This window comes from Crinia signifera, chromosome 2 (assembly GCF_055691185.1).
Source record: "Crinia signifera chromosome 2, ASM5569118v1, whole genome shotgun sequence".
NCBI classification, from domain to species: Eukaryota; Metazoa; Chordata; class Amphibia; order Anura; family Myobatrachidae; genus Crinia; species Crinia signifera.
The window spans coordinates 332010905-332024185 of NC_139218.1; the positions used below are offsets into that span (position 1 = coordinate 332010905).

The window sequence follows — 13281 nt, forward strand, 5'->3', positions numbered from 1 at the left end:
GATGCAATGCAAATTGCTTTACCATTCATTTTACTCATATTTTCTGCACACAGTTACTACAATAAGTATCTAAATTAAATACTTGTATATATTTTAAAATCTCAGTTTGTGGCATAAAATGGTTTTAAAATGTAAAACATCTAGACATTTTGACACACAAGAGCATTCAAAAATGTAATTTTCTCAGCCCAGGAGGGGAATATGAAATCAAATACAGGTTGAGTATCCCGTCCCCGTATATCCAAAAACCAAAATATTCCAAAAACCATGGTGTCCACGGCAGGCTTCAGAGCCCTCTTCAGTGGCATCTCCGGTCCCAGGGGTGCATTGCACGAGTACACGGGTGACATCACAACACCTGAAAACTTACGCAATGCACCCCTGGGACCGATAAAGAGTATCCTGAAGGCCACCGTGGATGCCGGGGGACACAGTGGATGCCAGGGGGACCATGGAGGCACCACCAGTGGACCAGGTAAATATGTGAAAAAATATATTCCTTTCTGCCCTGGGGGACTGTCTGCTGGGGACTTCTATCTATTAGGACACATTTTAATCGCTACGAAGGCTCGCCATTGCTCAGTTGTGGAAATCCTCTGCCATCCCAACTACACAAACCATCGAGAATAAAATACACAAGCATTATCTGTTTGAAATTGCGGATTGCATGTACTCTACAGCACCTATATCAATGTGTATGAGGTGCCTTAAATGGGGTCAGTATAGGGGGAAACAGCATCAGCCCTTGGCTGACAATTCGTAATAAGATCTCTTCATGTTACACTCTCCAAATTCTAGCCATACTGTTTGATATTTGCATACATTGTGGTTGGCCTAATGGAACATTAACATGTACATTTCCTGTGCATCATGTGGTGTTTAATATCAACTACTTTCAATTATAATGCTTTTTACTTATTGTTTATATGTTATTTCTATGTTACATCTTTACCCTAACCCAGGGGTTCCCAATCTTTTTCGAATCACGGCACCCTACAGTATCAGAATTTTTCCACGGCACCCCTAGGCCCAACAAAAATATATCTACAATGAAGTAGATTGTTTATATGTGCTTCTTAGGTTCAGTTATGTGGTAAAGGGCATGATTTGCTTCTGATTGTACATATTTTATGATTGGCAGCCACCAGCACTGGGTTTTGTCCATAAATAATTGATCACAAATAATTTGAATTGGTCCTGGACGACCAACTCGTGGCACCCCTGCAAGTGTCCCGAGGCACCCCAGGGAGCCACGGCACACAGTTTGGGAACCACAGCCCTAACCCCATTTCATTTTTATCCCCCCCCCCTTGATATTTTTGTGTGTGTATCTTAAAGCTTTAATAGAAACTATTATTACAAAATTAAATAAAATATTCCAAAAGCTGGAAAAAACCCTTATCTAAAATGCTTGTATGTACTCAACCGGTAATATTATATATATATATATATATATATATATATATATATATATATATATATATATATATATATATATATTTAAAGGACATAAAATTGTTTAACTGAATCTACCACTGAAGAATAAAGAAGTCAGCATTTCAAGGTCACATTCTCAAACCTTTAAAAACACGCACACACAAAAATAAGCAGCTCAGTGATTTGGATACGTGGAAAGGATGACGGCTGCAACTTATCAGATAATAGTGATCAGGTATCTTGTATAGTCTACCTTTTGCAAAGTTGGCATCTTATTGCTCTGGAGCAGTGGCGTAACTATGGTGTGGCAGCCCCAGCTGTGGCTTGGGGGAGCCAGTGGTCTCAGGGCGCACTGAATAATACCTGCTGTCCTATATGAATACACAGTTTAGTATCACTCAGTAGTAAGGAGTTAGGTCTGCTGGTGGTGGTGCCTTGGTCTGGAGGGGATAGACAGTTGTTGGATGGAAACATCCCTGCCTGTCCCTTAAACACCAGACCCTGGTACTGCCACAAATAGGTGTGAGAACTGTTCATTATTCCATAAAAGGAATAGCCATAAATATTGTTCTACTTTATGTTTAAATCTTAGAAGTGCATGGAGGATTCAGCCACATATATGTATGCATGCATCTATTTATATGCATGCTTGCATGTATGAGAAAATCATGAAAAATCAAGTGTGACTACCATCTGATAATATATAAATTATTTATATATTGCAATTATGTTTTTTAGAAAAACGAATGTACGGCTCAAAATAAAGCAGGTATAGCATATATATATGTATTTTTTAGCCAGTGTTATTAAATATTTTGTATTTTCATTATAGGTAATTTTTTTATATGTGAATTTTGTGAAGCGCTGCTTTGACGGAAATGCCGGTGACTGAATCGCTGTTTTATAATAAGATCTATGGCTACAATCCATAATAAGATGGCCGCCGTGAGTAATAGAGACATCTTCTTCACAAAAATGGCCGCCGCATTCAGTGATATGCATAGAATGATGCGAGTAAAAGAAGGCAATAAATATGTCTGAAAGAAAGTGAAAGAAGTCCGGCACTCCCCTGAAAGCAACGCTGTCAAATGATGTAATTAATGATTGCTAATCAGAGGGCTATATATACACACAAGGTCCATGAACGGACACACCCACTGACGAAGTCCGGCAAGGACGAAACGCGTTTGGGCGGAGCTAAAGGACGGAAGCTGGTGACGCGTGGTGACGCGGTGACGCGGTGACACGTGGTGACGCGGCTTAGTCCAGGAGAGAGACTGTTTGTACAGCGTGCTACGTTCCAGATAGCCCCAAATTGGTGATATACTTATGCGCTTTTGTGTTATTGTGATGATAACACCTGTACTTTTGTGAGTGAACTTTTTATGAGTAAAGATTGATGCTTTTAAATCTAAAATACTACACTATTGTGCGCCTCTTGTTTTTTCCTTTTTTTTTTTACAAATCTACAGATTGGGCTGCTTGGAAGGGCCCATACAGGAGAGCTGCACCAGTCTGAGTAATCAAAACCTGGGACATTACATATTTGCTACAGCGATCAGCGCTTTTTGAGGATAAACTGTTTTTGGAGATTGTGGACTTCCTAAAATCCTCTAGCAGCGATCGGCTGTAGAAGAGTATATACAAAAGTGTGGTAATATTTGTGATTGTAGACTTTTTATATTACTGTCTTCTTAGCTATTTGTGTGTGTTTTTTGCTTACCTGCAAATAGAGAATGTTGCGTACTGACTATAGAACAAAGAGATATGATGAATGTCACAAGATTTTTAATGATCATTTAAAAAAATCTCAAAATGAGCTTCCAAAGAGTTCAAATGAGGATATGGATATAGAGTCAATTTGTGACTATCAAGAAAAACTCCTAATTAAAGAGATGCGTTTAAGTTGGGAGATTACCTCAATTGAAAACTATTTGGAAGTAGATAGAATTCCAAGAGGGTTAAGGATTCATAAAAATCCTACTTTTGGAAATGAAAGAGCTGAGTTTAAAGAGAAATGGTATAACACCTTAGATGCCTGTTCCAAAGAATTAATGAAATTAATCGTAATTGAAAGGAAGAGGGAACTAACAGAGTTGGATAATGAAATGAATGCACTTCTTACTAAAGTAGAGCCGATTAAAGGTTTGGAGGATTATAGAGAAATAAAAAAAGAAATTGATGACAAAGTAAATAAATTGGAAAAAGAAATTATTGAAACAAAAGTGTAAAAATTTAAAAGAGATCTTATGGATTATAAAAATGATAGAGTAAGAAACTGGGCCAGAAATACTGAAAGGAGGATAGATTGGGAAAATGATTCTTGGAAACAAGTACCATATAGAAAAAACAATAAAAGGGACTTTAAAAGACCAGAGAGAAGATTTGAGTTACCCCTATCAAATAGATATGAAAAAATAGAAACCCCAAAACATTCAAAAAATGAGAGACAGAGAAATTTCTCATACAAGGAAAAATACACAAAAAGAAATTTCAGGTAAAACTGGCGGGACAACCAGCAGGAGAGAAGGGACAAACAGCAGGAAACCCCAATATCACAAAAAAGAAAAAAAGAGGTACAAGAAGAGGAAAGAGAGGAGGAAAATGGAAAAAGATGGAGAGGAGGGAATTATCGATAAATAATGGCATTTTTAATTTATCAAGTTATGAGCTAAAAACAGAGGATATAAAATTGTTAAAAAGAGGTTTAAATTTTGCACCAAGTGAGGATCCAAATGACTTTAATTTGTTCATTGACGCCAATAAATTTGTTAGAAACCTAACACTAAAAAGACATTTTTTAAAGTCAGCCAACCCTATAGAAAAATTAACACCTGAAAATATTAATGATGAAGCACTGACAAAACTAAAGAAAAAATCATCCTTTTACCCCATAGAGTCAAGGGGCAATTATGTGGAGACCTATTTTGACTTAATCAAAAAGGATCTGAGTCAATTAGAACAAAAATCAAAATCTAAAAGTAATAATAAAAACAATTTAAGTAATTTTGAAATTAAGGCCCTGAGAGAGTTAGAAAAAAATGAATCCCTTGTTATAAAAAGTGCGGACAAGGGGGGGGGGGGTGGTGCTTATCGATAAAGATGATTATTTAAAGGAATCATGGCGAATTTTAGGTGATGTGAATACATATGAAAAAATAAAATAGGATCAAACAGAGAAAATAGTCAATGAAATTAATTCCATTATTAGGGAAGGCCATAAAAATGGTTGTATCAATAAAAAGGAGCTGGGATACCTATTGGTGGATTATCCAAGGTTGCCAATTTTTTATTATCTCCCGAAACTGCATAAGTCCTTAAAAAATCCCCCGGGTTGCCCGATAATTTCGGGGATAGGGTCCGCAACATCAAAGATGTCAGAATTTGTTGATTTATGTATAAAAGATTATGTTATTAGATTGGATACTTATATAAAAGACTCAACGCAAATTCTTAAGATCTTAGAGGAAATTGAATGGGACAACTCCTGCTGCTAGTGTACTATAGATATTGAAGCCCTGTACACCAGCATTCCTCACGAGAAGGGCTTAAATGCTGTCAACCATTTTCTCCTTGAGGATCCCAGCTTAGGGGACAAAAAAAGAGAATTCATTATAGAATGTATGAGATACATCTTGAAAAATAATTTTTTCAAATTCCAGGATCAGTACTTGGTGCAAAGGTGCGGAACCGCGATGGGAACGCCCTTTGCGCCAAGCTTTGCGTGTCTGTATCTTGGGATTTGGGAGCGCAATTTTGTCTTTAATGAATTGATGAATCCTTTTTTAAAGCATATAAAATTATTTAAAAGATACATCGATGATGTTCTGATAATTTGGGGGGGTACACCGAATGAATTCCAGGAGTTTGTTAATTATTTACATAAGAATGATATGAATTTGAGATTCACTTCGAACCTCCAGGAGAGCAAAATTGAGTTCCTGGACTTGGTTCTTGATACATCAAAATGTAATGGATCTAATAAAAAGATAAATACATATACATTCATAAAAAGTGTAGATAGTAATAGCTACGTACACTTTGAAAGTTGCCACCTGGATAGGTGGAAAACCAACATTCCATTTTCTCAGTTTGTAAGACTTAGGCGTAATTGCCAGGATGACTGTAAGTTTTTAGAACAAAGTGAAATATATAGCGAAAGGTTTAGAGAAAAGAAATACCCTGAAAAATTAATTAAGAACAGTATTGATAGAGCAAAAAATCTCCAGAGAACAAATTTGCTAGAATATAAAAAAAGAGAGAACCCATCTGATATGAATGAATTTTTTGTTCCATTTGTTACTAGATATAATGATAACAGTAATGAAATTAAACAAATATTGAAAAAATATTGGGGAATTTTGTCTTTAGACCCGATTTTGGGAAAAGTAATACCCAAATATCCACAGGTAATTTTTAAAAAAGCACAGTCTCTAAAAACACGACTGGCACCAAGTTTCCTACCAATAACGGGTAATGATAAAACATGGCTGGGGTCCACAAAGGGATTTTACCCATGTTCTAAGTGTTTAGTTTGTCAGTTTGTGAGCAAGGAAAGGACCACCTTTAAGAACTTTGATAACGAGAAAGTACATAAAATTAAAAGCCTGATGAATTGTCAAACGTGTAGTGTAATCTATATGCTGGAGTGTAATTGCGGAGCAAAATATATTGGAAAAACAAAAAGAAATCTGAAGCTGCGCATTTTGGAACATAAGAGAAGTATAGTAAATAAAGATCTCCACTCAAGTGTAGCAAGACATTTCTTCAAATGTCAAAAGTCAAGTTTGAAGAATTTTTCATTTAAAGGAATCGAACATGTAACACTAGACGAGAGGCTGGGAAATCTACAGATAAAATTGGCAAAACGAGAAACTTGGTGGATCCACCAATTGAATACAATAGTACCTGGTGGATTAAATGAGAATTGCGATATTGTCCCGTTTTTATAAACTAAATATAGAGGTTGTTCTTTCGGTGGAATGATGACAGTTAGGAGTTAGGTCTGCTGGTGGTGGTGCCTTGGTCTGGAGGGGATAGACAGTTGTTGGATGGAAACATCCCTGCCTGTCCCTTAAAAACCAGACCCTGGTACTGCCACAAATAGGTGTGAGAACTGTTCATGATTCCATAAAAGGAATAGCCATAAATATTGTTCTACTTTATGTTTAAATCTTAGAAGTGCATGGAGGATTCAGCCACATATATGTATGCATGCATCTATTTATATGCATGCTTGCATGTATGAGAAAATCATGAAAAATCAAGTGTGACTACCATCTGATAATATATAAATTATTTATATATTGCAATTATGTTTTTTAGAAAAACGAATGTACGGCTCAAAATAAAGCAGGTATAGCATATATATATATATGTATTTTTTAGCCAGTGTTATTAAATATTTTGTATTTTCATTATAGGTAATTTTTTTATATGTGAATTTTGTGAAGCGCTGCTTTGACGGAAATGCCGGTGACTGAATCGCTGTTTTATAATAAGATCTATGGCTACAATCCATAATAAGATGGCCGCCGTGAGTAATAGAGACATCTTCTTCACAAAAATGGCCGCCGCATTCAGTGATATGCATAGAATGATGCGAGTAAAAGAAGGCAATAAATATGTCTGAAAGAAAGTGAAAGAAGTCCGGCACTCCCCTGAAAGCAACGCTGTCAAATGATGTAATTAATGATTGCCAATCAGAGGGCTATATATACACACAAGGTCCATGAACGGACACACCCACTGACGAAGTCCGGCAAGGACGAAACGCGTTTGGGCGGAGCTAAAGGACGGAAGCTGGTGACGCGTGGTGACACGGTGACACGTGGTGACGCGGCTTGGTCCAGGAGAGAGACTGTTTGTACAGCGTGCTACGTTCCAGATAGCCCCAAATTGGTGATATACTTATGCGCTTTTGTGTTATTGTGATGATAACACCTGTAGTTTTGTGAGTGAACTTTTTATGAGTAAAGATTGATGCTTTTAAATCTAAAATACTACACTATTGTGCGCCTCTTGTTTTTTCCTTTTTTTTATATATATATATATATATATATATATATATATATATATTTAAAGGACATAAAATTCTTTAACTGAATCTACCACTGAAGAATAAAGAAGTCAGCATTTCAAGGTCACATTCTCAAACCTTTAAAAACACGCACACACAAAAATAAGCAGCTCAGTGATTTGGATACGTGGAAAGGATGACGGCTGCAACTTATCAGATAATAGTGATCAGGTATCTTGTATAGTCTACCTTTTGCAAAGTTGGCATCTTATTGCTCTGGAGCAGTGGCGTAACTATGGTGTGGCAGCCCCAGCTGTGGCTTGGGGGAGCCAGTGGTCTCAGGGCGCACTGAATAATACCTGCTGTCCTATATGAATACACAGTTTAGTATCACTCAGTAGTAATGGGCGGTGGTGGCTGTGTACTGTAGCTGCATACTATAGGTGACAGCCCAACCCCCCTCCCCAGTCCCCTCGCCTCCTCTGCACCTGGGGGCGGCCAGTGTCATTACCCGCACACACTTCCGCTAGTATCCCTGGTCGGTCCTTGGAAGTGAAGTCCGGTGGCAGAAGGCTACAGTACTGTATGTCAGTGGATTGGATGTCCTCCGTATGCCGCCGTATGGGTGCACATCAGTCCTGGGGAGCTGCAGCAGTACACATGGTGGCGCACGGTGGCCCAGGTAACCAGTCTGCATCATTGTCATGTTTTACTAAAGAAGGGGGGGTGGGGGGCGCCAAATTTTTTTTGGCAGGGGGAGCTAAATTTATAGTTACGCCACTGCTCTGGAGAGAATGACATCAGTCTTTACAGTTTTTATTGTGTTCTATATTCAGGTCTCAGAACCCTTGTATTCTATTTCATGTGTACCCCTGTTCCAGACATAGGGCGGGATTCACTAATAATAACTGCTGTACATCGTCGGCATTCGCATTGTTAATAATCGCATATGCATTAACATATGCGATTATTAACGCCAAAGCGAAGGCCGGCGATGTGCAGCGGGTTCCCCCCTCCCTTCCTGCACCCTTACCCGCTGTGTGGGTGCTCCTTTCCTCCTCCCTGCACTCGGAAGAGGTGCAGGGAGGAGGAGGTTACTGGTCCGGGCAGCACAGCAGAAGGCTGCCCAGACACAGGTGAGGGGGGTTCGGCGCTGATCGGCAGGGGGCGGGGGAAGCGAAGGGAAGCCCATAGGCTTCCATGGGGTTACACCATCTAGAACTGGCGTAACCCCCCGCATTGAAGCCCCGGCGGTGGGGCTTTGCTGCATATGAAAATGCGGTAAAAACCCCGAAAACAGGGTTTTTACCGCATTTTCAGTTTGGTGAATCTCGCCCATAGTGATTAAGGCTGAAAAAAGACATTAGTCCATCAAGTTCAACTATGTAACTTGTAATTACTGAATTAAAGTAAGTCATATCTATGGGATTCCCTTAGTGGCCAGAAATGCATCCAGTTTTTATTTTAATTCATTAACAGTAGTTGCTGTAATCACTCCCAGCGGCAATGAGTTCCAGAATTTGACTGCTCTAATAGTGAAGAATCCTCTTCTTAATTCAGTACGGAATTTATTCTCCTCGAGCCTCAGTACATGCCAGTGTGTTCTAAGTATAGGCCGGTTAGTGAACAATTCATCTCCCAGTTCAATATGATTCTCAATCCTGTATTTGATCATACTAATCATATCACCTCTCAACCTCCATTTCTCCAGTGAAAATATATTCAGCCTGGTTAACCTATCTTTGTATTCTAGTGATTCAAGACATTTTACTAACTTAGTTGCCCTTCTCTGTACCTATTCCAATTCATTTATGTCCTTTTTAAGGTGCGGTCCCCAGAACTGAACACAATATTCCAAGTGTGGTCTCACCAATGTCTTGTAAAGAGGCAGTATCATCTTGGCATCCCTTGAATCCATACTTTTAATGCATGCCAGTGTCCGGTTTGCTTTTACTGCTGCACTTGAGCAGTGTAAACTATTACCCAATGTTTCATCTATGATGACCCCCAAGTCCTTCTCTACAGCAGAATTCCCTATAATAACTCAATTTAGCCTATAGGTAGCTTGTTCATTTTTGTTCCCATAATTACGTTACATTTTTCAACTTTAAACTGCATTTTCCACCTTTCCGCCCACCATTCCAGTTTATTTAAATCACTTTGTAGTGTTTCCACATCCTCTCCTGAGTTAATTTCCTTACTCAATTTTGTGTCATCTGCAAATATTGCAATTTTACACACTATGTTACTTTCAATATCATGAATAAATATATTAAACAAGATGGGTCCCAATATTGAACCTTTGCGGGACTCCACTTTGGACCTTACCCCAACTGGAATATTTACCACCACTCTCTATCCCCGATTGTGCAACCAGTTTTTAATCCAATTACAAATTTTATCCCCAACCCTAAATTACCTAGTTTCATTAATAACATTTTATGAGGCACTGTGTCAAAAGCTTTAGAGAAATCAAGCAGTATTACATCAAAAGATTTCCCTAAGTCCAGCCGCCTACTGACTTCTTCATAGAAGCTAATTAAAAGAGTCTGACATGATCTATCTACTGGGGATATGCAGTACAGTCACTATATTGTTACCAAGTAAAGTGGTGGAGACTTTTTCTGCACCTCAAGTATAAACACTTTTCATTAATTTACTAATCTGCTAAGTAATATACACCCAACGAGAATTTATACCACTCATGTGTGCTCACAGGGTTTAGGACTCAGGACCTAATGCATAGATGGACGCAGATCGCTCATCTTTGGATGCAGCTGCTGAGAAATAATGTGCTAATGCAGCAGTACGCATCTTTTGTAAGTACATGCCCCCTGCTGGCTTCTCTGACCCACTGCAGCACCGGATCACTCTGAGTGAACATTGGTCACCTAAGTAACCCTCAGGCATATTCACATTTCACATAGTTGGGGGTCAGTGAGGTTGCATCGGAAGACGCAGACACTGGCCTGGGCCGACATGACACCTCTTTAGAGAACGTTGTCTGTTGCTACCCAGGTCCCCAAACAGAGGCAGTGCGGCAATATTCATGTGGCTTAGTAGGCACCGCGTCTGACAATTCAGAACCTAAGCTGCATGTACGTAACACATTGGGGTCAATTCTATTATTTGCAAAGGGTGCTAAATGCTGTTCGGGTGCATTTCCAATGTGTTTAAATGTCAGCAAGAGCACCTGATTTAACACCCTTCTCTGGCCTGAATTTCTTAAAATTGCTCACAACCCTTTGAAGCTGCAAGCTCTTTTAGGCAAATTCCGTACGCTGTAAAGTACATCAAGTGCCGTGACTATATTCGCGAATCATCTGCGGCTAATAGGAACGGCCCCATTAAATTAATTAGCTCATCATTGAGCAAATTTTTAATCCCCAATATTCTCTGTACCCTTTTAATATTCAATATTCGGTACTCTTTACCTAGCAGGGCGCCCACGATTTTGATCGTGGTCATCGCAGGTAAAAAAATCGCGGCAATCGCGGGCATCGCATGCACTATAAAATCGGGTGCAATGCGACCGACGCGATGCCCGCGATTTCCCATAGGGAACAATGTTAAATGTCTCAATTGACCCATTTTTCCTGTTCAATGCCTCAATTGTCCCGATTTTTCCATAGGAAACAATGTTAAATGGCCCACAGATGCCAAATAGGCACCCAGAAGTGTGAAATGGCCCCCACAATTGTTAACGCCACCCCACGATCAATGTGAACCCGAAGCGTGGCGAGCGCAGCGAGCCCGCGAGGGGCGGCGGTACGCGTCCTACGACCTTTTCATACCCCCACTATCCACGTCGGCGTGGAGTTGAGAATAGAAAGTGTGGCGAGCCCGAAGCGTGGCGAGCGCAGTGAGCCCTGCAAGGGGACGCGGACAGCTGTGAAGCCCGCTAGGGGACGCGTATACCTGTGAAGGTGTCCGCGTACCCTCGCGGGCTCGCTGCGGGCTCGGTGGCTCGCTGCGCTCGCCACACTTTCTATTCTCAATTCCACGCCAACGTGGATAGTGGGGGTATAAAAAGGTCGTAGGACGCGTACCGCCGCCCCTCGCGGGCTCGCTGCGCTCGCCACGCTTCGGGTTCACGTTGATCGTGGGGTGGCGTTAACAGTTGTGGGGGCCATTTCACACTTCAGGGTGCCTATTTGGCCTCTGTGGCCCATTTAACATTGTTTCCTATGGAAAAATCGGGTCAATTGAGGCATTGAACAGGAAAATCGGGTCAATTGAGACATTTATCATTGTTCCTTATATAAAATCGCACCCGTTTTTTTAGTGCATGCGATGCCCGCGATGCCCGCGATGGGCGCCCTTCTAGGTAAAGAGTACCCAATATTCTTTTTCACGTTAAACCAAGATGAAACTTCAAGGGTTTTTCTTAGAATTTTAATTAATTGAAAAATCAAATAAATTGGATTGTTGGATTTAGGGGCAAACCAAAATGAAATGTATATTTAAGAAAATAATCTGTTACATTGAAATAAGAAAGATTCTTACAACACAGGCAGCAAATAGAGATTTTATTTGAACCAAGCCGATCATCTCAGTCAGGGCTTGGAAACTCCATTCTTGGCAGTAAGGAACTCTTTCCAGTGAAAGATCTGTTTTAGGAGGCTTGAATCCAGCCAGTTTCACTAGCATAGACTTTGCTGGGTACTCCATAAGGAAAGGAATCTGAAACAAACTTTATACCATAAGATCTGGTTAGAAAATCAGTTATAGTATTTCACATCTACAATGTCTAGGTCCACAGTCAAAAGGATGACATGAGTTTTTCATGTTTTTTTTGTCTCTGTCGATCACGAGTCCGGATCCCTAGAAAAGCTGCCCATTGTCATTCAATTCACAAATGTGAATTACATTCAGCTGTGAATCATTCAAAGACTGGAAAGCTGAACAATATTAAAAACATCCAGAAAAGCTATGCATTAAATTCAAAAAGATCTCGGCCAATTCAGCTGGTTATGATCAGGATCGTGGGTGTTTTCTGTCTGAGAATGTGGGTTATTTACAACGCTGCCGAATTCTCAGTAATCATACTTTTGGATGGTGAAATCATTTATATTTGGCTACCGAGTTTACCTCCAGACAAACACGGCTGATCCTGAAGCATCCCACAAATCAGTCAGATCCATGTGATGCTTCTGTGTGTAAAAGTCATAAAAAGAAAAAAAAAAAAAATGACGTGGCGTCCCCCCTCCTAAACATGACCAGCCCTGGGCTCTTTAAGCCGCTGCTGGTTCCAAAAATTGGTAGAAAGAAATGCATAGAGGTTCCCTGTATTTTCAAAATCTACACCAGGCTCTTGGACCAATGCTGGTTACAAAAATACAGGGGACAAAAGACACAGGGGCCCCTAGCACCAGACTCCACCAGTGTGACCACTATTAACCTATGTGGTTATCTTCAATGAACTTGGCGGTCAGGCTGATTTACCAGTTCCCATTATAGGACTCAATAGTATTGTCAGAACATTAAGTTCTATGGGGAATTTGACAGTGGAAAAGCTGCTTTTTCGACTGTCGAATTGAATACCATGTAGAACACATAGGTGATTGGCTGAGGGGATTCCCATTGACAAAAGTCAGTGAAATACCCATCATTTACGTAGAGGAGTATCATGTGTAAACACATGCTGCTCTTCAGTCCGTATGGTGCCGGATATTGCATTTTACACACAGGTACCTATGGATTCTACAGGACAAGTGGACCAATCTCATGTATCAACATAGTTAAGGATATGTGCAATTAATCTTATACTTTCATGGTGTGCCTCAGTGCTTTTATTTTAGTATTACTTTGGCTGTAGAACTACA

The 13281-nt window shown here is 39.9% G+C and overlaps 1 long non-coding RNA gene across 1 annotated transcript in view; it reads right to left on the reverse strand.

Annotated features, from left to right (window-relative positions):
• Positions 1 to 11968: 11968 nt before the first annotated feature.
• LOC146059123 (uncharacterized) overlaps positions 11969 to 13281 on the reverse strand; it is a 30059-nt gene continuing 28746 nt past the window's right edge. The window contains exon 2 of the long non-coding RNA XR_014470161.1: positions 11969 to 12149. This is a non-coding gene — a long non-coding RNA (uncharacterized LOC146059123). The remainder of the gene's footprint in view (positions 12150 to 13281) is intronic.